Raw genomic sequence first — 27,550 nt, forward strand, 5'->3', positions numbered from 1 at the left:
GAGCATGTATGTGTATGGATGCAGATGCCAGATATGACACACACACAGAAAGAGAGAGGATATAAAGATTTTTGTGGGAGGGAGAGAGCAAAAGAGGGAGATAAAGAGACTGTGTGTGTGTGAGTGGATGTGGGTGCCACACACACACACACACACACACACACACACACACACACACACATACACAGAGCATGTATGTGTATGGATGCGGATGCCAGATATGAGACACACACACACACACACACACACACACACACACACACACACACACACACACACAGAAAGAGAGAGGCTATAAAGATTTGTGTGGGAGGGAGAGAGCAAAAGAGGGAGATAAAGAGATAGTGTGTGTGTGAGTGAATGTGGGTGCCACACACACACACACACACACACACACACACACACACACACACACAGAGAGAGAGAGAGAGAGAGAGAGAGAGAGAGAGAGAGAGAGGGAGGGTTGGAGAGCACCAAGAGGGAGCTAGGAAGAGAGACCGGGGGGTGATGGATAGAGTGAGGGGGAGGAGAGAGAGATAGAGAGAGAGAGGGTGAGAGAGAGAGAGAGGAAGCTAGGGAGAGACACCGGGGGGTGATGAAGAGAGAGAGAGAGATGTGTACGCACCTGCGAGATTAAGAAAATATTCCATAACTTGAGGGAGGGGAAGACATTGTGTCATAGGGGTTGTGTGGCCTTATATAACCAATTTGAGATAGTGGGGCATTAAATGCATGTCTCAGAGAAAGAGAGAGAGAGAGAGAGAGAGAGAGAGAGAGAGAGAGAGAGAGAGAGAGATGGATAAAGGGAGACTAGGAGACATGTGCCATACGAAGAGAGAGATGTGAGAGGGGTGCTAGTCATATTTTTCTACACCAAGTATTGGGCCGCCGGCAACCCCTTCTTTAGTGAAAAAATGATCCGAGTCCACATGCAATCTCTCATATCAGCCATCTTGACCCACACACACACACACACACATAAAGAACTCATTAATAATTTAATTAATAGATTAATATTAATCAATTGAGTAATAAATAGTTCTAATCAATAACAAAATGATAACATTATTTAAATTTTTAATAAAATAAATACATAAAATTAAAAATTAGCAATTACTACTTGAATTAAAGATATTTATTAGTTGTTAACAACTAATTTATAACTAATTAAAGATATTTAAATACTTTATAACTAACTAATAAATAATCGATTATTAGAGTTTAGTTATTTATTTTATATTAATTTTAAGTAATTAGTTATTAATTTCAACTAATTGATCAATATATAATTTTGTTAGGTAAGTCATTGACTTAATAGTTATTAAACTAATTGGTTATTTATTAATTATTAATTTTAAGTAATTAATTATTTAACTAAATAGTTATTAATTTTAAGCATTCACTTATTAATTTGAACTATATAACTAATATAAAATTTTATTTGTTAATTAATAATTAATTACTTAATTAGTTAAGTGATTACTTATTTATTTACTTGGTTTTTAATTATATAATTAATTATGAATTGGTTATTAATTTATTGGTTAATTAGTTGCTTAATTAATTAATTACTTATTAGATAATTAAATTTAAAAGTTACTAATTAAATTTTTAATTTAAAAAAGTTATTACTTAATTTTTATTAGTTACTTAATTAATCAATAGATTAATTAGTAAATGAATTTTATTAATAATTAATTAAATACTTAATACTTAATTTATTGATAATTAATTAATTAGTTAATCATTAATTTTATTCATTTGTTATTTGACTCAATAGTTAGTAAACTAATTAGTTATTTAGTATTAATTAATAAGTTTGTTGATTAGTAAGTTAATTTAGTAATTAAGTTAATTAGTAAGATTGATTAATTAGATTAATTAGATTAATTAGTAAGATCGATTAGTAAGTTAATTAATTATTTAAATAATTAGTTGATTAATCAAATTAATAGTTATTAAACCAATTAGTCAAATTTTTTTGTAATTAAACAACTTAATAGTTATTGAACTAATTAGTAACTAATTAACTTATTAGTTAATTAATTAGATAATTAATTAATAAGATAATTAATGAATAAGTTAATTTACTAATTAATTTCATTAGTATGATTAATTATTAAGTTAATTAGTTAATTAATTACTTAATTTAGGAGAAGGAAAAGTGTTTTTTGCTTTTTATTGTGTATATATACATGTGTGTGTGTGTGTGTGGGAGAGAGAGAGAGAGAGAGAGAGAGAGAGAGAGAGAGAGAGAGAGAGAGAGAGAGAGAGAGAGAGAGAGAGAGAGAGAGAGAGAGAGAGAGAGAGAGAGAGAGAGAGAGAGAGAAGAGAAGAAGAAGAAGAAGAAGAAGAAATGGACGATGGTGGAAAGGAGACTTACACTGGTGCAGGTGCAAGTGGGGCACGGGCAAGGACGAGGACATGGGTTGGGATGGGCGTGCAGATGGGTGGGAGCAGACGGCAGGTTGGACGGTGAGTTCGGGGGTGCTCGGGAACGAGGTGCTAGCCTTCCAACGACGACTTTAGTCCCCCCCCTCCCGCCCCCCAAATGTTTGCCTCTCCCACCTACCCATTGTTTGCCCCCTCTCTCCCCCACACACACACACAGTTTGCCCCCCCCCCCCCCCCCCAAAACATAATGGATTTTCTATTAAGGTTAGCTTGATTATTATTAGTCTTCTTTTTATTGGAATTTTGATTAAGATTAGCTTGATGATTTTGTTTCTTCCCTTTCCTATTTACTTAATGAAAACCATCATCTATAAGTTTCATTCTTTCTTTAGTTTCTATAGACTTCTTTCATTTTAATCCCTAGCAAAATATCCCACCTTCATGCATTTGAAGCATGCATTCAACAAATTCCTGTAAGATAGGGGTTGTTTCGTGATCAGATTCCCCTTGAAATTAGATATGAGAAGAAAGTCAGGGAGCTTATTAATCAAATACTTGGGGGGGCCATCAAGGATTAACCATGTTCGTTGGTCTCTTCCCTAATATATTGCCCAAACCTTCTAGCATGAATAAAAAGACTAGGTGACTCTAATCCTAAAGATCTATTACAATTTTCCTTTTAAAGGATACCCAAGATGGGGGTAGAGAGAGAAAGGGTGATGAGAGTGAGGACATGTGATATGTGTATTTTTTTCTAGCATGAAAAGGGATCGCCGATAGCCCCTTACAGAACAAAATTTTTTTTTGGCGACCTTGGCGAGGGTAACATTTCACCCAATTGGATGTGTGGGTTTTCTTTGCCCAATAAGGGGCTACCTACGACCCCTTTTTGGCAAAAAAACTGCAAATCCTATATAAAGATGAACAAGCTTTTCAATTATGCTACAAAAAGCTCATGAAGTGTACAGATATAGGCATTCACTAAAGGAATATCTAGGACTGGCTTAAACTGTGGATACTTGTTGTGCCTAGAGGGAGCTCTATTCCAATTGCTTAAGTTCAACTCTCTGACTAGGAACATGAAATATAGGCAAGGAGATCTAGAGTTGGCTCCCTTTGATACATTGTACATACATTTTAGTGTCTTTAAGTCACCAGCTATGTGCCACTCAATCTTATAGTTCCCAAATCCTTCAACAAATAGCTCTTCTCCTGCTTGTTGTCTCTTAATAACATAAGGTATTGGTGTTCGATGAAAAACCCAATACAATATATCAAAATCCTTTGTATCTACTTCGAATGCTACTAGACACCAAATGTTGTGCTTCGATTGGACACTGAATGACATTGAGTTATTGTAATGATTTGATGAAAGTGCTCTATTCATCAAGGTAATAGAGACCCTCTCTAGTTTTGTACATTTTAGAATCTCACTTTCATCAAGTTGAACCACAAATCTAGCCACTCCTTGTGCCTCTTCTAGTGACAAGTCATAGAATCTAATCATTAAGCATTGTAGGGTGGGCAAGTCAAGGAAAATATTATTAAATTCATTGAATACAACTTCCTTTTTCTTACCCTTGAGGCTAGCCTTGATATGGAAAGGCTCACCCAAAATCTCCATTACCTTGTTTTTCACTCTCTGTCTAATAGTTCTAATCACAGATGGCCTTCGAAGTATGCAATTACTACTTGTCCTTGCTTCATATTTGACTGTAAGAGCTGGAAAAGTTGTATATAAGCATCTTGATTGATACCAATATTATCTAGTGTCTTCTGTACTAACTTAGTATCCAAAGAGAGATCCTTTATAAATGACTCCAACCATTGCTTCTTTGCCTTTTTAAATTTCTTCTTCTCCAAAATATATTTGGAAACTACTGAAGGAAGAAGATGATAATAAAACTGAGATGCTTTCAAAGATTCTCTTTCACTTGCATTGGGTTGAAGAAGAGATCTAAACAAAATCAACATCACAAATCAATACAATTAATTATAAACAAAGTCATATTTCATATTTTTAAAGTAGAAAAAAATGTACCTTGCTGCTTGGATTCTTTTACTACAACCACCTCCTCCTTGTCTGAGACTCTCAATATTTCTAAGAGCCTTTTGTCGATTTCGAAGTCCTAAAATAGTTTGCTTTCGTTGATAATATTTGATGCATTTCTCCAATAAATGAATCCTCTGTTGATAGCCTTCTAGCTTTTGCAGTAACTCTTGTTATATTTTGATAAAAGATGATTCTTCAATTTGAGGACATCCTTTTCTGCAACCAAGTTAAGTGTATAGCCTAGAAATCCATTATAACCATCACTAATGACCCTCAACAATGAAGAGCTATTATACAATGATGGAGTGCTATTTTTGCTAGGATCTTTGGGATATAGCCTGCCATCTAACCAAATATCAAGATTCTTCTTTCCTTCAAACCTGAGTATATGTTTTGTAGACTCTGTAATGATAATGGATTTTGTTCTCTTCCTTATTGGTTCATACTCACTATCCAACTCAATATGAAGATGATAGAGAGGCCTTTTACTAGAGCTATAGAGATCATTGGATGACTAATCCACAGCTAAGGATGTGATTAGAAGATTGGATTGAAAAAGTATGTGAATTAGAAACAAGAAGGAAAACAAAGAAGAAACTAGTAAGGATGGAAAAGAAAGAAGAGAGTGAAAATGGAGGGAAGTAATCGAATGTTGAAAAAATTCAAATTGAATATTAGTTGTGACTTTAATGAGGATGAGTAAGGTCTTCATTATGATAATCTTTTTCACTGTTATGGCAGCCTAGATTTCTAGGTTTGATGTGACCATGAGAATATTTATATATTTAGTTACCAAAATATAAGGTTTTAAAAAATAAAAAATGATTTTATTTCCTAAAATATTTTCTCTCTCTAAGATCGCTTACAAGGCATTTTTGAGACCTCAAAAATCCCCTAATGATTAGATTAACCAATGCCACATAATTTTTAGCCAAGCATAAAAGGACTGCAAGGTATACATGTGTGTTGACTTCTTCTTCTCCATTTCCATAGGGGTGCATTTCAACCTGTCAATGCCTGACTTATTAACAAAACTATGAGTGTTATCACTATCCACAAGAATGAAGACATGCTTCCCATGGATATTACCTTGAATGTGTAGGGTGTTGGGACGTCGAGAACCCATCCAAGTATCCACGTAGATGGAGCAAAGGGAAGTGGTAGGTGGGTGGGATGTCAAATTAAGCATCTATGTGGAGAGCCACCCCGGGTCAAAAGTAAATCCATCCTCCAAGTCATAGAACTGCTCGTGATCCACATCCTCAACATGCTCAACATGGTCAACAGTTAGATCATCCTCATCATTGTGCCAATCTTCTATGGCATACATGCTGAACCTTGACCTTAGCTATCTTGTAAGGGCACTTGGAGGCATGGTAAGTAGTGTACTTATTCCCAAATTTAAAGCATAGTTCCTTTTCCTTCCGTTCCTTCACAACATCCAGTGAAATGAAACATTGGCCACTAGAGCCATGGGAATGTGATGCAGTGGACTATTTATTTCTAGCATATATACTCTCAATATTAGGCCCAAATGTTATTCCAAAAGTGCCTAGTTTTCTTTCATAATGGAAGGTGGGTTAAGTGGGTATTTTGGGGGTATTAGTAGGCATAGAAATGCCTCAAAAACCACCTCCATATGGGGCTAATATTGAAGGGATACAAGGCTGTCCAAAACCTTGATGAAAATGTTCATTCTTACGGTACTTCCTTGCATATCTCTTAGCCAATTCAATTGCTTCAAATAGTGTGGTAGTTTTTTGGGCCATGACATCTGTCGATAGGCTTGGTTCCAACCCATAAATATATTTATGCAGTGTATCATCATCGCTAATGCTCTCCACATACATGGTCAAGTTCATAAACCGATTGGTGTACTCACGTATAGTGAGATTACGTTGGTCAAGAGTGTACCATCGTCTTGCCAACCACTCTATTTTCACAAGGGACACAAATACTTGGACCATATGCATTTTAAAGTCTTCCAAATCAATGAACCGATGATTCTCTTGATTGATATAGCACCACCATGTGTGGGCAAATCCTTCCAAGTGGAGAGAAGCAAAGATAATTTTTTGATCATAAGTGCGGGGGTAGATATTGACTCGCAAAAGTTACTATATGTATATCCTCTAACATCACGTGTATTCAAGGCTATAAATATATCTTGTCTGAATAAAACATAATCATTTTCTATTTAATATGTAAATAACCCCTTTATATTATACCCTTCCATATGATTTTTTTATAAAAATGGTATTTTAAAAATACCTTATTTTGAACCCACATGATGCACATATATATTCATGAGTAACTTAACCTAGGATATTGAAGTAGGACTCCAACTTGTACGTCCATTCCTCCAAGTCTGATGGTGAGGGAGATTGCCCATTGTACTTAGTGAGGATAATCTTGTCACGTAGATCATGAGGACCTTGTTGCCCATGAGACCCTTGTTGTCCATACATCCCATGATGTCCATACATACCTTGCTGCCCATATATACCATGTGGTGCATTTATCCTGTGTTGTCCATTATAACCATGATGCCCATCATTACCATGTTGGCCATTAGTACCATATTTTCCATGATGGGGCTTATTCATATAGGTCGCACAGGGGCTCTAAGAGCGGAGTTTTGAGCCTGGAATGTGCCTAAAATTTACAAAAAAATTCAGAATTTAGGGAAAAAATATTCGACATCGAAGGCGGCGGCTGCAGCTAGGACGATTTTAAGCACCAAGTGAAAGACGGCTTTTAAAAGGCGCCCGAGCGACACTTGTAGATTTTTGATAATTTTTTCGACTACCGTGTAGGATGTCGGGAGCTGCCAGTCAGTGCGGGACGTCGAGACGGATGCGCATGATTTTTCAGAGGCCGAATCGGAGCCCGGATGCGGAAGAGGCCAAAAATTGGCCAAGAATGAAAAGGTGGACAAAAAATTAAGACCAAAAGGGGGTGCCCTTTGGGATCTAATGTTCATGGCGAAGTTAAGGATATGATGAAGCACTACACTGACATGATTTTTGAACAATATCGGCAAATAGCTGTTGACGTCAATTTCCTGAAGAAGCAGCAGAATCTGATAGGGAGTCGATGCCCTGAAGAGGGTGGTCCCTCAAGATTCAGCTGTAAGTGGTGTGGCAGACAACATTTTCGTAGAAATTGTCCAAATGTTAAATGTGATATTTATGGGAAGTCGGGCCACTTAGCCGCTACCTATTGGAGTAAGATTAGTTCCCTCCAACAAGGGAGTAAACAGCCAGGTCCAGTTAATCATAGAGTGCAAGCTAGTAACCTCCAGCAAAATGATGGACCAAGACAAATACTACAAAGGGGAAAGACCACTATAGAGGAGTTGCCACAAGGCAATGGAGTCAGCCTTATCAAGGCTGTACGCGTCAATGGTGCTGAAACCTCTAACCTATGAGCCGTGACAAGAGGCCAAAAGGCTAAAGAGGGTGATAAAGATAATGCAAAACCGGTCGAGGAAAACCCTAAGCAAGGGGATAAGGGGACGCAAGTCTTGAATCCTGGAGTGGAAGGTGGACCTCTAAGGGCTGTTGACAAAAAAGTCGATCCTAAGAAGGATGAGAAAGTGCCAAGAAAGAAGGCAAGAGCTAAAAGAGAAGCACCAAAGCCGGTCTCGAGACCAAAAGAAAGAATGGTTTGGCGAGAAAAGAGAGCTTTGGCTATCTATTATGATTCAGATTTAGCAAGTTCTCTCTGCGAAGTCAAACCAGATGTAAACCTCTTACAGGCAATTAAATTATCTCCAAGAGTACGCAAGGAATTCAAGAAGATCTTGTGTATTGGGTATATTGTAGAACCTTTGGGCATAGCACGAGTAGGGGAAGATTGGTATGATCATGCTGAAAAGAATTGTCCTAGGGTTCCAGCATACATGGATGGAATATTAGTGGAGCATGCTATCGTAGACACTGGGTCCTCCGTCAATATCATGAGTTCAGAGTTGATGGAGAGGTTGGGTCTAGGCATCCAAAAAAATGGTTCCACCCTTCTTAGAATGGCTGATGATAGTCTAAGGCAACCAAAAGGTTACGTTACTAAAGTCCATGTTACAGTTGCAAGTGTAGAATGCTTCTTGGACTTTAGGGTGATAAGATTTGCAGGATGTCCTAGCTATTGAGTCTTGCTAGGTAGGCCTTGGATCTTACGAACAGACTATCAAGTTGATATACCTGCCAGTCGAGTGGTTGTAGGTAGAGGTACTACTCGAGTAATAGTCGATGCTTACCTTGAGTCTCCTCAGAGTGAGATAGCTCCTTTATCCTCCACTGAATTAGAGACATCAGATGATCCATCTGGTAGTGAGACATCATCCAGTGATGAATCTAAAGAGGGGTCCACTACAAAGGATATTTATCAAATAACTCTAAATGAGCTGACAGAGCTGCAAGATAGGATAAGAGACGCGGATGTGATTGAGTTGGACCTTGGCATGCCGAATGATTCGCGGCCAATTAAATTAGGTTCCATTCTCAGTTCAGCAGAAAGGGAGGATTATGTGTCCTTGATTCAAGAATTCTGCGACATCTTTGCTTGGAGTTATGATGAGCTAAGAGGCATTCCTCCCAGCCTGGTTGTTCATACTATTCCTGTAAAAGAAGACAGTCGTCCTGTGCGTCAGAAAGTAAGGCGCATGACTTTTGAATTGAGGGACGGGCTATTTAAGGAGTTACAAAAGTTACAGAAAGCTAGTTTAATCTTCCCTGTACAGCACACAGAATGGTGTTCACCAGTTGTCATCAGGAATAAGAAAAACAACCAGATCTGACTGTGTGTAGATTTTAGAGAGCTAAATAAGCAGACGGTTAAGGATTACTACCCGTTGCCATTTATTGACCAGATTTTGGATCAATTAGCGGGTATGAAAATATATTCATTTATGGATTGCTTTGCGGGTTATAACCAGATGGCAATTGCAGAAGAGGACAAGTTGAAAATAACTTTCATTACTGTCTTTGGTACTTTTGCATACCATGTGATGGCCTTTGGATTGTGCAATGCACTTGGATCATGGCAACGAACAACATACAAGACCTTTGGCGACATCTCCCCACATGAGTTGAAAGTATTTATCGATGACCTGGGGGCAGCCACTGTATGGGAAAGGATGTTGATTATCTTAAGAAAGTGTTTTGAGCACTGTAGACAATTTTGTATCGCTCTTAACCCACGGAAGTGTGTCTTTGGAGTGCCTTAAGGACTATTGCTAGGCCATGTGGTCAGTTCAGTAGGGATCACAACTGACCCTGAAAAGATCAAGGTTATAGTCGCTATGAGTCCACCACGCACTCCGAAAGAGGTACATAGCTTTTTGTCATCGGTAGGGTACTATCGGAGGTTTATAAATGCCTTGGCAGAAAGGACGTTGCCATTAACGAACTTATGTTCCTTTAGCTTTCTATTTGTATGGAGCGACCCTTGTAAGGTAGCTTTCAAGGATGTGAAACATGAGCTAGTAAAAGCACCAGTTTTAAAAGCACCTAAAAGAGGTGAGGTATTTTACATATTTTCAGCAGCAGCCACCATGCATAGTATTAGTTGCTGTTTAGCCCAAATCTGGGAGGAAAAGTGGTATCATGCGATAGCTTTTGCTAGTCGAAAATTGGGCATATCAGAAATTAACTACACCTACATGGAGAAGTTGTGCCTTGCGATGGTCTTTGAGACTAAAAAATTCAGGCACTACATCCTCTATGAGAAGGTAGTTTTCTATACGAAGGCGGAAGGAGGGCTTAGATTGCTTATGAACAAGCTACAACCGCCTGATCATCTGGCAAAGTGGTTAATCACTTTGCAGGAGTTCGATTATGAGATTAAGAGTAAGCCACCGAGGTTGCTGGATATTGTGGAATGCCTTGTAGATTTTGGGGAGCCGAAAGAGACTTTGGCTGAAGGAAGTGATATTGAAGAAATGTTTAAAATTGATACAGCTTCTATCTCATCTTGGTATGCTGCTATCACGCAATATTTATCAACGGGAGAGACTGGGGCTAGTTTATCAAAATTTGAAAAGAGAAAAATCAGACAACAGGCTTTGAAGTTTTCCTTGATCGTAGGAACACTATATCGGCAGGGTGTTGATGATATCTATCGCCGATGTGTGATTCCTAACGAGGTTCCTTTCATCTTGGAAGAGTGCCATGACTCTGCGTGTGGAGGGCACTTCGCTGAACGGTTGACGGCACAGAAAGCTTTAAGAGCTGGATATTGGTGGCCATCCATCTTCCAAGATTCATTTGAGTACGTTAAGAGATGTGATACCTGTCAAAGACATGACAGCAGAGACAATAGGAAATGCCCACTTACGCCTATCATGGCTATTCTTCCATTTGAGAAGTGGGGCATTGACTTTGTGGGTCCTATCACCCCGTCGTCTACTATCCAGAAGAGGTACATTATAGTAGCAACTAATTATTTTACAAAATGGTAGAAGCGCAGGCGACAAGGCAGGACAATGCAAAAGAGACTGCAAGTTTCCTCTTAGAGCGGATTATCTGCCGGTTTGGTCCACCAAAGGAACTAGTGTTGGACCGTGGAACCCAGTTTTTGAATAAAGTGATCAAAAGCCTGACTGAAGCTTGGCAAATCAAGCACAACAAAACGACCCCCTATAATCTGCAAGCCAACGGGCAAGTTGAAAGTACTAATAAGTAGCTTATGGGTATCTTGTCTAAAATAGTCTCGGAGAAGAAACAAGACTGGGACATGAAGTTGTATGTGGCAGTATGGGCGTACAATACAACGTTCAAGCTAGCTACCAGCCATACTCCATTTAAATTAGTTTATGGAGAAGAGTGTGTGTTACCCCTCGAAATCGAGTTGCCAACTATATGGTTTCCAATTAACCACTCTTTGGGAGACGATGATGCACTCTTTAAATGTTTCATGACCATAGCCCACCTGGATGAGCTGAAATTGCAGAGCTTATTACACCAGCAGGTAGCTAAACGTCCGATGAAGCAGTTGCATGACCTTAAAGCAAAGAAGTATACCTTTAAAAAAGGGCAATTAGTTCTGTATTATGATGCGCGCAGGGAGCTGTTTCGAGGGAAGTTGAAACCTAGATGGGATGGCCCCTACAAGATTGTCAGGATAGGAAAAAATAGGTCTACGGCTCTACTAGCTGATCTGCAGGGAGTAGAATTTAAAAATAAGGTTAATCTTAATAAGATTAAACCTTATTATTTCTAAGTATGCTAACACGGAAAATGCATTGCAGATCCATGCTGGGGCTGATTTGAGACCTGCAAGAGAGCTTAAAGCTGGTTGATGGGGCGGTTAGTTCCTTATTTGGAGCACCCATATCTGGAGCAGAGATACCATCAGGGGAAACTTATCTGGTGGAGGAAAGGATACAAAGTGATTGAGCAAGAAGATGGAATCTTTGTGTGGGAGATCAAAGTCTTCTGCCATCACTGCTTACGAATGTTGACAAGTATCCGTGTTGAGTTCAACGAAGAAGGTGGGATGGAGCCATCAGTTCACCCTCTAAACATGTTAAATTTTAGGTTTGATTCACTAACAACATGGCGAAGTATAAAGCCTTGATTATGGGACTACATATTGCCAAGAAAGGTGGTATCCGGCGGTTGTTAGTAAAAGGGGATTCCCAGTTGATCTTGAATTAGCTAGATGGGACATACACAGTGCGGAATCCTATCCTTTGTATGTATCATCGAACTGCCATGATCCTACTTGAGGAGTTTGAGAGAGTGTCTCTTTAGCTGGTTCCACGTTATTGGAATCAGTTTGCGGATTCATTGGCAAACCTTGCTTATGAAGAAGACCTTTTCTTCAACTTTGGTCCTAGTTTGGATATTGCTATCAATAATGAGACAGGACCCGGTCGCTTGTGGGGAATGTTATCAGAGCATGCAATATATGGCAGGAGATGGTTGATATGGGTGATGCAAAGAGTAGCCAAGACCCATCTACGGTTGTTATCTTGGACCCATATGCGGATTAGCCAACATCTTATGCGTACGCCTCTTGCTATATATGCAGGAGGGATGGGTCATAATCTTATGCATTTAGCTTAGGGCTGCGAGCCCTATTTTTCCTCCTTGGAAAGGAGCATATTATTGTATCTCTGTACTATTTCAAGGAGGGATGTGTAGGTGCTATTCTGTTTTATTTCATTAGGCCAAGAGGGCCGATTAGTTTTTGTAGTGAAATATTTTATTTCATTAGCGCGAGAGGGCCGATCAGTTTTTGTCGTGAAATGTTTTATTTCATTAGGCCACGAGGGCTAGTCCTCTGTCTAGTACGAGTGCGGTTAATGGTTTCTTGTTTTAGTCCTGTGCTAGACAGGTTTAAAGAAGAGCTTGGACGGAGCCAATGTCGCGCGGGGAAGCTTCTCGTGGCCCTATCCACGTGATATCTCTCCTTGACAAGTACTGTGTTTTTATGCTATATGTGTGTGTGTACTTGTAGGGGTTTTTCTTTTCTTGTTGGGGACCGTTGTCCAAGGCATGAAGTCCTAGGTTTAGGTTAGGTATGTCTGAGGGAGGTCTGAGTAGTCGTTGCCTCCTGTAAAGACATTGCCAGGCATTGAAAGACCTGTTTTAGAAGGCAGTTCTAGTGACCCTGTTCTGCTAGCCTGCTAGGCAGCCATTCTAGGAGTTCTTGCTTAGTTGTGAGGTAGTTAGAGAAGCTTGCCGGAGGAAAAATGATGATGATAGAGAGGGAAAAAAAAACCCCTGAATATCTCAAAGAAAATAAATATATATAAAGGTGTGTAAAAAGGGGTTCTAACCCCTATAAAAATAGAAAAGAAATGAAAGGAAAATTTATAAGCAGTTGCTCATCGCCTTGCAAGGGCTTGGTAGGTTCCTGGGGACGAGTCAGACCCGGGGCCGATGCCTTGTTTTCCTAGGGGTGGCGTCTCGCTGGAAAAGAAGAAAGTAAGGAAGGTTGGAGCGAAAATAAAAGTGAGCATCAGAAAAGGATTAAGTGTCGCCTCACGAGGGCTTGGTAGGTTCTTGGGCACCGAGACAGGACCCGAGGTTGATGCCCTGTTCTCCTTGGGTCACTACGCTCAGCTCCCTCCTTTTTACATGCCCGAGTATGGACAAATAAAAACCTAAAAGAAGAAATGTGCTAAAAGAAAATACTTCTTGATCAGGCTATAGGAGTCCTCACCTAGTAGGAGCTTTTGGGGTGTGTTGTCTTTAGTTAGGTAGGTAGTTCAGACCACCACTTAGGGGAACCTCTTTGATAGTTCTTTTTAGTTTGGCCGTGTTGGAGTAGTTGGCTAGTGACTAGCTTCGAACCTTTGATCAGATTATGCTAGGCCTACTCCTTGTGGATTTCATGCCTTGGTTTTGTCACGGGTAGGGTGAGCATTGTGCTGTATTTTAATATGTATCTATTTTGTATTAGCTTGATGCTTCCTTTGGTTGTTTTGTGCAGATGAGAGCGGAGTTTTGAGCCCGGAATGTGTCTAAAATTTGCCAAAAAATCCAGAATTTAGGGGAAAAATATTCGACATCGAAGGCGACGGTTGCAGCTAGGATGATTTTAAGCACCAAGTGAAAGATAAAAAAGGTGTCTCAGTGACACTTGTGGATTTTTGATAGTTTTTTTGACTACTGTGAGGGATGTCGGGAGCTGCCAGTCTGTGCGGGACGTCGAGAGGGACATGCATGCTTTTTCAGAGGCCGAATCGAAGCCCGGACGCAAAAGAGGCTAAAAATTGGCCAAGAATGAAAAGGTGGACAAAAAATTAAGACCAAAAGGGGGTGCTTTTTGGGAGGGGGCACCCCCCTTCAATTTTTCACGCAGGTGATAGCATGGCGATGGAAAAAAGAGCACAAAAATCGGTCCCTCCCACAAATCGATTATGGGGCAGCAAGCAACCTATGCAACAGACAATGCTCGGCAAATTCTCCTTCTTCCTTGATCATATCACCGGTCTTCGCACGAGATATCGCTGACTGAATGAAGAGATCAGAATCTAGTCTTTCTCTCTGCTCCCTCTCTCTCCTCTCTATGGGCTGTTCATGTACACTAACTTGAAGGAGGAATCAGAAAGGAGATTGAAGGAAACAGTGATGGAGATTGATGGAGATGCTGAAGATTGATGTGCACCATTGGATTGAGAGCAATGGAGGCTCTGTCCGCTGGTCATGCAGTCATATAATGCGTCTCGGGTTTCGTAAAAACACGGTATGACCATTTTTATGAAGAAAATGAAGGGTTTTTGGTATTTTATGATGGGGTAATGATGTTTTTATTGGATGAAAATTTGTTTGAGTGCTGGTTGCATCATGGTTAATTGCTATTTATTAGAAAAATTTGATTTAGCAATGATTTACGTGCGCTATTTAATTCCCGTAAAACCCGAAATGCGATTTTTAAGCGGTAAAATGATAGTTTTGTCGTTTCGGGTGGGTGAAATGTGTTTGTTATGGGGGGAAAATGAAAAATAAATTGAATGTTAGTACGTTGAAGTGATTGGAAAAAGAAAAATAAAAAATAGCATATTTTATTGACAAATAAATCAAGAAAATGGGAAAAAATATGGGGAAAGGTTGACTAGAAACTGCTATCAAATTAAACTAGAAGTTCGGGCCAAACAGGGCATGTGTACAAGGGAAGAATCTGAAAATTAGGCACGAAAAGGTTGTGAAAATCCGCAAAAATTAATATTAGACAAACCTTGCATTGGAATGACACAGAGTAAAAACAAAAAATGTCAAGGGGAAGGTGATTGTTAGGGCTATCATGTTAAATTATGGTTCCAAAGCAATAAAGGTGCATTCACATGGAAAATCGTCTAGTTTATATGAAATGCGTAAAAAATTAATATCTCAAGAACCGTGTGCTGAAACAGGGGTCGATAAAAAGGAAAAATGGGCAATTCAAAGGGACAAACATGGTTGTAAGGTTGGAGTTGGATTCCAATGAACGTAGGATGCATTCACATGCAGAATGCCAAAACAAGGGATAAAGGAAAATAGTGAAGGAACAACCCCAAGGGTGGGGTAAAGTTAGACGGGTGGGTGGGAAAGGGACCCCGTGAGGGTAAAAATAGGTCATGGCATATATGCATGATCAACTTGAGGCATATGCAGGGGGCATACATCATAGACACGCAGGGACGCATCCCCACACTTAAAACCTTAACGGACATAGTAAAATGCATCAAGATTACCTAAGACTCGTCAACCGACTGGACTCTAATGCCCCCACAGTTAAAACATTACATACACTTGCAATCATAAAGATAGGGTTAGAAAAACTTGGCCCGTTTCATCGAGCATTGTAGTTGATGGTTGATGTCACGCCCTGTGTCACAATTGGCTCTGCAGGAGGTACCAAGGTATCTTCATAGCATACATTCAATGTGGTAGGGACCACGTAATAGCACCCAAGGAGATAGCTGATTGATAAAGCATGTCTGGTAGGTGTTGCGGACAAAGGATAGTCTCTCAGCTCACAACACTCAGATGGGAATGAACGAACAGTCACTTGCCCCACATCACTCAAGATAGTAATGATGGTAACCCAGATCTCACATCCGGTTTAGAAATCAACAAGGGGAATGGTGTAGAGGGAGTATGCCAGGGTGCACAGTTGATGGTGCACTAGTACGCCCTCGCATAGGTGCAAGTAGAAAGACCAGGGAGCCTTGTAGTGCAATGTACAGAATAGGGTGACATGTCCTGTGATGGCGGTAGAGACCCATCTCATGTGTGCATAGGAAAATGGAAACGTATGTGGCTCCAATTGTCGTAATGTCCCTCAATCTCACCTCTCGGAATTGATTGAGGAGAAACACTAGTCACACTCAGCCCACCCTCTGTCTTACACTCTGTTGATAGATACAAAGGGTAGCCCATTCCTAAAGCCCATTGATGTAATCCTCACATTCACTTGTGCAGAGGTTGTATGCATTGTGCGCATTTGATGGTGCAATAGTGCATCCGCCCTGTGCTAGCATACAGTGCAAGAAGGAAGGCCACGGAGCCTTATGGTGCAGTGCATAAGAACAGATCGTGCGTTGTGCATTGAGAAGCCCATCCCGTGCATGCAACACTCCATTCACACATCTCACCTCTCATTTGATTTGAAGGGAAAGATTGGTCACTCACCCCACCCTCTGTCTCACACTCTTTTGATAGATATAGAGGGTAGCCCATACTCACATCCCCATTTTGTTAGGATGAAAGCTCGCATCACTCAAGGGGTTGGTAATGAAGATCGCGTTGGCTGTTGTTGTCACTAGAGTGTTGAAGATGATGCGTACCCAAGGAGGTAGCTGAGACGTTTGGTACTTTAATGATTTGTATGAAAGATTATTTGTTAAGGAGGGCAGATAGACTGATATTGCAGAGACAGTGCACCAAGGGAGGTGGCTTCAAATTGCTTCTGGAAAGGTTTTGCTGATGAATCAACTATCCCGAACTACGGGGTGTTACCATCTTTTCCACAACCAGCTTCTTGCCTAAGGGTATTTCCACCTTTTCTTGGAGCGAGGCCTGCTAGGACAGGGAATTTCTTACTTTTCTCCCATAACAGTTTTTTTTTCTTTTTTTTTCTTTTTTTTCTTAACCTATTCTTGAGGGTGACTCCACCTTTTCTCAAAGAAATAGGTCGGTATGGCAAGGACCACAGTCCTTTTCTCCAATAATAGTTATATATATATTTTCTCTTTTTTTTCTCTCTTTTGTTTTGTTTTTTTTTTTGCTTTCAGAAGGGAAATGGTAGAAACACCATTTGTCAGAACCATCCTCTCCACTGCGGCCGATTGAAAATAGAGGATAAGAGATTAGGGGTAGGAGGGGACAGAGGGTTGCATGCACCTCTTCAGGAGTGGTAGAAGAACGGCTATCAGAAGTATCATCGGAAAAATTACAATGCCACACTAATGGGGGAAAGGATGGGGTGACTGTGATTGTCAAGATCCCCAAGGAGAGAAGTACTTCTTCAGGCGATAGCCATTGATAAGAAAGGGATCATCAGAGGCATCAACAGCTTGCACCTAAACAGAGCCATTAGGGTTGACAACAAGTACCTTGTGCGACCCCATCCACCGTTGTTGAAGCTTGCCAGGAAACTTGCCAAATCTCGAATGATAGGCCAGAACCAGATCACCTTTGTTGAACTCCTTGTGTTTGATGAAGTTGTCATGGTAAGCCTTATGTCAGGATTGCGTGGCTTCCATGCACTATAGAGCCATCTTGCGAGTCTCATCTAAACATTCCAAGTGTAGGAGGTGGCATTGTAGTGACTCATCATCTCCCAAGCGTTCTTTGATAGCCACTCGCAAAGAGGGAAATTCCAGTTCAACCAGGAAAATAGCTTCTATACCATACACCAGTTGAAAAGGGGTTTGTCCTGTAGCTGCCTTATGGGAGATTCTGTATGCCCAGAGGGCCCCTGTAAGTCGATCATCCCAGTTGCGATGATGTGTGGCAATCATCCTTGTCAAGATCGAGCAGAGGATGTGGTTGGTGACTTCAACTTGGCCATTGGCTTTGGGGTAGCAAGGAGTGGACTTGTGATGGTGGATCTTATACAACTTAGTCAGCTCTTCCATGATCTTGTTAAGGAAATGAGTACCTTTGTCACTGACCAGCTCGAGGGGACTGCCAAAACGGGTGATAATATTCTCGTATATGAATAGGGCTACGCTGTTACTATCATCCTGCTTTAGAGCTTTAGCTTCACACCACTTTGTGACATAATCCGTATATACCAGGATATATCTGTTATGCTTCCGCCTGGTAGGCGGATCAATGGGACCCACGAAATTAATCCCCCACTTCTCAAATGGCTTGAGAGGGAAGAATAGGTTGCAATGGCATGGCACTTGTTTTGGTGGGTTTCCCCATTCGCTGACAAGCATTGCATCTCTTGCAGTAGTCATAGGCATCCTTATGGAGGGTCAGCCCACCAATATCCCTCTAACAGAGCCTGCCTGGCTGTTGCTTCTCCTGCAAAGTGTCCACCACATGGTTTGTCATGGTATGCTTTCAATACTATGCCGATTTCTTCTCCTGCAACACATCTTTGCAACACTTCATCTTTGCCTCTCTTATACAATGTACCACCTAGCAAGGTGTAGGGGGCTGATTCTAACATAAGCTTCTTCTTCTCATGGCTTGAGATGCCAAGAGGATACTATTGAGTTTCTAGGTGGTTGGCTATGTCTGCATACCAGGAAATAATTGTTTCGACTAGAAACAAGGAAGCATCAAGAAGATCTGGATCATCCTGTTCCTCTTCTGTAGTTTGAGGGATCTGTGAGACGGATGATCGGCTAGGACATGGGAACGGCTAGGCTTAGTGACCACTTCAAAATTGAACTCTTGGAACAGGAGCAACCATCTCATCATTCGTCCTTTAACATGTGCTTTGTTCATTAGGAAGGACAAGGCTTCATGATCCATCTAGAACTTGAAATGCGTTGACAGTAGATAGTGTCGAAACTTCTCCAGTGCAAACACCATTGCTAAGCACTCAAGCTCTGTCATTGTGTAGTTCAGCTCTTGGTTAGTTACTTTCCGACTTGCATAATAGATTGATTGATCTAATTTAGAGGGGCCCTTTTGACATATGACAACACCTAGCCTTTTGACTGATGCATCTGTGTGCACATGGAACTCCTTTGTCCAGTCAGGAGGTGTAGGATAGGTGCTTAGATGAGGCAATGTTTTAGGGTATTAAAGGCTTCTTCGCAATCATCAGTCCAAAGGAAATCCACATCTTTCTTGAGGAGCTTGTGCAGAGGGGTTGACTTGGTTGCAAAATGTACAATAAATCTTATGTAGTAGCCCACATGGCCAAGAAACCCTCTCAATTGCTTGAGATTTGTTAGTGGTGTCAAGGCTGCAATCTTCTCAATCTTCACCGGGTCTGTTGCAATCCCTTGTGCAGAGACAATATGGCCCAGAAGAACTCTTGATGAGATGCCAAAGACATATTTGTTAGGGTTGAGAGAGATCCCATACTCTCGGCATCTATCAAAACATTGCTCTAGGTGTCCCCAATGCTAACGAATTAGACTATAGACACAGAAGTCATCGAGATATACCTCAATGAAATCATGCAGATGGTTTTGGAAGGCAGCCATCATTACTTGTTGGAAGGTGGCAGGAGCATTACAGAGCTCAAACGGCATCACTCTATAGTCATAGGTTTCCCATTCTATTGTGAAGGTTGTTTTGGATTGGTCCTCTTCTGCAATTTGAACTTGGTTATATTTGCTAAATCCATCCAAGAGGGAATAGAGCTCATGGCATGCCACTGTGTCCAGCAGTTGTTCTGTGGAAGGGATAGGGAAATGATCATTCTTCATCCTCGAGTTGAGCTTTTGAAAGTCCACACATATTTGAAGTTTTAATTTCTTCTTGGGTATAATCACAATGGGCGAAACCCATTCACTGTTAGCCACGGGATAAATGAACTCTGCTTTAAGGAGCTTCAATAATTCAGCCTTCACCAGAGCAGAATAATTAGGATTCATACACTACTGTCTTTGCCTTACAGGTTTGGCATCAGGCTCTAGGTCAATGTGATGTTGGTATACTTTGGGATCAATCCCCTTTAGATCTTTATACGACCAAGCAAACACGTCTAAGTTCTCCTTTAGTAAGTCTCGCAGGATCACTAGTTCTTCTTCTGGAAGATTGAGACCCACTTCAGGTGACGTTCAGTACCGTGAGTATCCAGGAACGTCACTTGCCTTTCACCTTCCACTTCACGAATAAATGTTCCATGGATTGCTTCCAAATAGAGGTCTGACTCCTTCAAGGGAGTAGTGCCATCGTTTGATGTTCCACTAGAATTAGTGTCCTCCTTCTGAACAGATGACTCATTTGTATGTTGAGATTGCTGGAATTCGGAGCCAACGGAGCCATCAGATTTGGGTTCCGGATAGTAGAGAAAGAGCTGAATTTTCTCATTCATGTTTTTGGTCTACAAAGGAGCTCCAGGAGAACTAATGCCTGGAGATTGCTTTTGAGTAGTGCAAAGATTCCAGGTTCTTTCAATACATATATGATTCAATTCATTGTGATTTGTTTTTGTCGTGTTTACCACTTGGGTATTCTCTATCTTCTCTTTCATCTCCTATCTCTACTTCCTTCTACTTCTGATCCCCGGTGGATTCGACCTTTTGACAAAAACCCCTCCGACATTGGTGAACCCGGTGTGAAAGGTCGTCACAAAAGAAGGAAAGATAATATGGGAGAACCTTTGAATACAATCTCCAATGATATTTTGCAACAGTTGGTGCAAAAAATGAATATGCTTATGTAGGTACAACAACAACAACAAGTGATGCAAGCTTCAGCTCAAACAGAAAGTGTTGTGATGAATGCTTTGCAAGGAGTTGAGCGTGAGGTAAAGTTATTCAATGGTAGGAATGTATCTGCATATGTATATACCTATGCTCAAAAGATGAAATTCTTTGGAGTGGCTCAATTTGCATGGAGCCGGTATTTTGTACGTGTTACTGTTCATGAACTGAAAGCACGGATTACTGAATTATACTTGCACGATGTAGACTAGGTAGCCTTCAAGAAGACACTCAAGGAAGAATTTTACATTGAGAACACCAGTTTGATTATGCGCAAGACTTTTCAGGAGTGGGTTATACAACCGAATAAGGGTCTTGTGGCTACAGAATTGTTGAGAGAATTTGAAAGTAGATTTGAGCAGTTAGATCTTGCAGAACAGCAAGCTCTTGCAAGTCAAAAAATTAAATTGTTTCTACAGGTAGTTGATCTTGAGCTTCAAGAGAAGCTTGATGATTTGCTGGAGGATCAGACTATAGGGACAGGTTTGAAAACAGAGTGGAGACATGTCAAGGAAGCTGTTACTGCGCTTGTGAAGAAGCATAGAAGAAGAAAAAGATTGCATGTCTCTAGCTTGCCCACTGTTACGGGTAAGACAATTGAAGTATCTAGTAAGCCACCTACTTCTGTGACTAATCCTATGGCTGTACCTACTATTGTTCCCTCTGTTAGGGAAGATGTCTTAGATGAATTGGTCAAAGGGATGCGGGATCTTCAATTGAAGGTTGCAAAATTGGATGAAAAAGGACAAGAGGAAAGGGGACGGGTAGCAGCCCAAGCCTGGAAAAAGATGTATGTGGTGTGACAGTTTGCAGCATGGGAGAAAGGATTGTGCTGCCTGTCAGGAGGCCTTGGCACGACAGCTTATCTTTTGGAAAGATGGAAAGATCCATGCACAAGAAACTGGATTGCCTCTTGCTTTGAATTTTGGAAAGGGAGGTATGGAGAAGTCGTTGGAAGACTTGTATGTCCGAAATGCTTATGTGGCAGTACATGCTTCTACTTTTGGTCTACAGTTGGATAGAATGCATGGCCAAGTGATGGTTGGTCCAAAGGATGAAATATGGACACATGCTTTACATGCAACTGAAAAGAGAAAGGTCACTGATAGTGAAATGTCTCATGTAGGGCAAGACATTCGTGGCATAACTGGTTGAGAATCACCGGTAGATGCATATTCAGTGTATGCATATTTAGCAAAGGTACAAAACACGGATGTACTTGTGGAAGAAAAACAAAAAAGAGATGAATATATTGCAGGGACATCTAAAAGAATGACAAGAAGAAGTGTGGATCAGCCTAAAGCTGCAAATCAGCCACCTCTCGAGCATGTTATGGAAGAGGTCAGTCAGAAGCAAAAATAAGATAACAAACAAGAAGGCAAAAAGAAGGGCAAGCACCCAGGATATAAGTTGCAATCTGACATTGAGACAGCCACAGATCTTAAGAAGGTTCTTGAAGAACGGATCTTAAACAGTCAGGTGGAATTTACCTTGGGAGAGGTGCTTGGCATTGCCAAGCGAGAATTTCATGATGAGATCATTGACATAATTAAAAGGAAGAGTCAGTTTCTTGGTGATACCACTAGTGCATTGCTGCAATTTGAAGAGGAAATTGGTTTGTTGGGTATTCGGGCTGAATATGAGAATGAAGTAAGTACAGGATTGTCTATGCAGGATGCTACTAATCAATGGATAGCATGTGGAAAAGAGAAGAAAGTGGCTGAAAATGCATCGTCTTGTAGCAATATGCATGGTGGAGTAAGGCAAATGCAAGAATATGGAGAAGAGACTCTAGGATTTATTCCTCGCAGTCACCACACAAGAAATCATTGGGCTAGAGCTACCAATGAAACAATAGTGAAAATAGGGGAATGTGAAACTCCTTGTGTTGCTTTACTTGGCCATGGGTCTGAGATAAATGTCATTGAGCGGGGATTGTATGAAAATGGTGCATGGCCTGTGGACAGTGATCATGGTTGGTGTATGAGGGCTACAAATAATTCTTCAGGGGAGCTCTATGCTGCATGTCCTAATGTAAAAGTGACAATTGGTGATGTACAGGAAGAGCAACACTTCTTTGTGCAAGATAATTCCTCATATGCGGTGATTTTGGGATAACCCTATATTACAGGTGTGCATATGGAAACAAAGGTGCTTGATGATGGTTCTGCTTATGCAAGAGTCAGAAGCAAGGATGGGAGAAAAGTAGTCCAATTTCTTATTGTTTATGTGAATCGTCCTAGAAATCGTGATATGCTTCAAGAGTCTCCTTTGGTTCCAAATGCAAGGGAATTCAAAGACCTAGATTTTCATTAAGCACTGCTATAATGCGGGGCTATAGTAGTGCTCTTCAGAGGGTGCACTTGCCTCTTGATGAAATGAAGCATGTATTTACTATTCGTAATTCTCAGTTCACAACAAATAGTTCATGTTGGTTTAAGCCTATGGAAGCTATGTGTAGGGTTGAATGCATATCTATGAAATAAGCTATTAAGAAACTGAGATCATTGGGCCTGTTAGCTGAAAATGATGGCATTTTAGGCATCTTTTATGGGCTGAATATTAGTGACACTATGGCTGAAATTTCAGCAACTATACATGGAGAAAATGAGGCTGAAAACAGAGTGTTGTCAGTATGTTCTTTGGATATGTATGATGTTATAGCATTGTTTGCTCAGCAAGAAGGATTACAATGGACTGAAGCACTTGTGGAGACAAAGTATAAGACAGTTGACAAAAAGGTGAAACCAATTGCTTTGCCAATTCCACCAGAGAGTGAGGTTATGTATGAAAAAGTGTCAAGGCAGCCAAGCTTACGGGATCCTAAAGATATAGGTCATCAGTTTACATCTGAAACATTATAGGAATTGAAAGTTGGTGCAGAAGGGTTTCTTTTGCCTGTTGAGAGAAACTATTTTATGCAGATGTTGGCTAGACATGGGAAGGCATTTGCATTTCAACCAAGTGAAATAGGTTGTGTGGATCCAAATGTTATCTCTCCTATGGTCATATTTACTATGCCACATGTACCATGGAACTTGAGGCCTATTCCAGTGCCTAAAGCTTACTTGCCAAAGATGATGGATTTGCTAAATGAAAAGATTCCCATGAAGATATTGGAGCCTTCTTCAGCTCCGTACTCAAATCGTTGGTTTACTGTGCCTAAAAGGAATGGGGCTTTGATATTTATTCAAGGCATGCAATCGGTCAACATAAGAAATGTGGGTGCAGCTCCTGTGGTTGATGAATTTGCAGAGGCTTTTGCAAGCAGAGCGATCTATTCTTTGGGTGATCTTTACCCGGGGTATGATCAGTTTCAACTTGCAATTGAAAGCAGGGATATCACAACCATGAAGACTCCTTTGGGGTTAGTACAGATGCGTACTCTCCCACAGGGTGCAACAAACTCAGTGGAACACATGACAAATGCTATGAATAGGGTACTTAGGGATTTTATACCACAATTGACTATGCCCTTCTTGGATGATGTTCCAATCAAAGGGTGTGCAGTGGATGAAAATAATGAAGAGATGGATGCTCATGGATGTAGAAAGTTTGTTGCAAATTATATTGTGGATTGTGAGAGGATTTTGACACGTCTAGAAGAGGTGCATTTAACTGTTTCTGGACAAAAGTCTGTCTTTGGAGTTGAAGAGGTTTTGATTGTTGGGCATATGTGTGGGCCTTATGGGTGAAGGCCATCACCAAAAAATAGATGGGATTGATAGAATGCAAGAAGTATGCACAAATGTATCAGAGGTGCATAGATTCTTGAGTGCATGTGTGTTCTATTTGATATGGACTCCTCACTTTGCACATGTAGTCGATGCTCTTTATCAGCTTCTAAGGAAAGGTCAGAAATTATATTGGGAAAGAAAGCATCAGAAAGCAATGAAGAAATTGAAGCAACTCTTAAAATCTGCTCCAACGTTGAGAAAGGCTGACTATTCACATGGAAAGCCTATCATTATTACTGTTGATACAAGCCCAATCGGGATTGGATGGGCAATTGGGCAAGATGATGAGGAAGGGCAAAGATATGCAATACACTTTGGTGCTAAAGCATTGACTGAACGACAGAGAAGATATCCACACGTTAAAAGAGAATTATGGGGAATTGTGATAGCCCTTAAATGTGATAAGGAGTATTTTATGGGTGCTCATGTAGTCATTGAGACTGATTGTTTGCCGGTATTGGGTATGATTACTAGTTGTGCTACCTTGGACATTGCTATGCTTCGGTGGATTACATACATAAAATCTTTGAACCCTGAATTTCAGCATATTGCAGGAAGAGATAACCCAGTGGCAGACATGTTATCTCGAGCATGATATGAGAATGAAGATGGGATGATGGATGAGGAGGAAGAAGATGACTTTCTTATGGCTGAAAATGATGTTGCAAGAGTGAATTTAGCAATGCAAGGTGTTGCTATAGCATTAATAGAAGCTTGGAAAACAAAGAGAAGATACTTTAGATGTTTTGCATCTTGTGTAGAAGTGTTTTGGAAGACAAATATGCAGGAGAGTGGCTGAGAATTGGTCACATTAAGAGAGATGAATGGTCAGATGAGGAGTTTAAGAAGATCAAGAGGAAAGCCTATGGATTTTTCTAAAAAGATGGATACTTATGGAAACATGCTAAAAAGAAACAGGGTATGCCAATGCGAGTTTTGTGTGGCAAAGCTTCACAAGTAAAAGTAATGCAAGAATTTCATGAAAGCTTATGGGCTGGTCATAGAGGTGTTTGGGGTACTTTTACAAAGATCAAAGAAAGATATTGGTGGCAGGGTATGTATAAGGATGTTGCTCACTTTGTGGAAACATGTACAACATGTTAAATGTATTCAACTGTGAGACATCGGGATGGATTGCAACCCACATATCCATTGTCTCTTCATTTTAAGTGGGTGGTGGATTTGGTCACAATGCCTATAGGTCTTTGGCAAATGAGGTATCTTGTGCTTGCTCGTGAAGACTTGACTAATCAAGTGGAAGGGAGAGCTCTACGTACTAAGACGAAAAATGCCGTATGTACTTTTCTCTTAGAAGAGATCTTTTGTCGATATGGCTGTGTGGGAAAAATTATAGTAGATAGCGGTGAGTTGGATGCAGATGAAGCTCATGATTTCTTTGCACAGTTGGGGATAAAGCTTGCTTTAACTTCAGCCTATAACCCTAAAGGAAATGGCAAAAGTGAAAGAGGTCATCCACCTATTGTGAATGCATTGGCAAAAGCATGTGGAGAGAAGGTAAAGGAGTGGCTAGGATTGCTCCCTTATGCTTTGTGGGTTGACAGGACAACTCATAGTGCTGTTATAGGATATATGCCTGCACAATTGATGTATGGTCAAAAATCTATCATGCCGATAGAAGAGATGACTTTCACATGGAGTGTGTTACCTTGGGAGGAGGAGTTGAATCGAGAGGAGTTGTTGGCCTTACGCATTAGACAATTGGAAAGAAAGTCAGAAGACATAGAGGGAGCAAGGATACAAAACAAGAAATAGTTTGACAAAAGACATAGACTGAGACCAAGAACCATACAAGATGGGAATTGGGTATTGGTTTATGATAGCAGTCTAGATAACCAACATAATGCCATGCGTAAAGTTTCCAAAAGATGGTTTGGACCCTATGTGGTAAGACTGGTGTTTAATAATGCTAGTTATGCATTAAATGAGCTGGACGGGACAGCCATAAAACTTCCAATAGCAGGGAAAAGAATAAATTATTCAAAAGGTGGGAGTCTACTACTTATGAGTTGCCAGAATTGGAAGAAAATAGTGGCCATGATACAGGGGCTAGCCAGAGAGATATGGAAAATGAAGAAGTAAAGGATATGGTTGCAGAGGATGAGGACTCAGAATCCAGGGACAACTAGGATTTTGGCACATACCGAAGGATGTGTAGGTTCAGAGGGGGTGGATGTCGTGATGTTATGAGGACACAGTGTGAAAAAGTATGGAATGCATCATCACCCGACTTCTCTATTGATCTAGAGAGTCAATGTGATCTGAGCCATTAGTACTAGTGTGAGTTGCATGGATTATCCAAAAATAGTAGATTTTTGGATAATTTTAGCCTATGTTTGATATTATAAATTGTAAAAATCTGTAAAATTTAGAAAAGCTTCTAGATTAGGATGGCATGCAAAAAGCTAGTTGCTTTTTCAGCGAATTAGGGGATTTTCACAAGAATGATAGATTGACGAAATCGCGCACGTCACGATCACTGTAAACAGGCTAAAAATTGCAGATTGAATTGAACGAAGAAAAAGAAGTGATCTGGGAGATCCATGACCACGCATCCCCAGGTTTTACCCCCCCTTTCGGAGCCAATAGAGCCATCAAATTTGGGTTCCAGACAGCAAAGAAAGAGTTGATTTTTCTGATCCACGTTTTTGGTCTACGAAGGAGCTCCAGGAAAACTAATGCCTGGAGATTGCTTCTGAGTAGTGCAAAGATTCCATGTTCTTTCAATACATATTGATTCAATTCATTGTGATTTTCTTTGTCGTGTTTACCCCTTGGGTATTCTCTATCTTCTCTTCCATCTCTTATCTCTACTTCCTTCTACTTCTGATCCCCGGTGGATTCGACATTCTGACAAAAACCCCTCCGACAGCGTGGTAATTTCTTCTAGACTTAGGGATTCATCTTCAGAAGATGCGTCGAAGAATATCACATAGCACGAACCTTCTATAAACCATGGCTTTGATGGCTCTGGCTTTTGTTGACAAGGGGCATCATCATCGTCTTTTCTCC

This window comes from Lygodium microphyllum, chromosome 3, assembly GCF_053477565.2.
Source record: "Lygodium microphyllum isolate KBCC chromosome 3, Lygodium_microphyllum_v1.1.10, whole genome shotgun sequence".
Taxonomy (NCBI): Eukaryota; Viridiplantae; Streptophyta; class Polypodiopsida; order Schizaeales; family Lygodiaceae; genus Lygodium; species Lygodium microphyllum.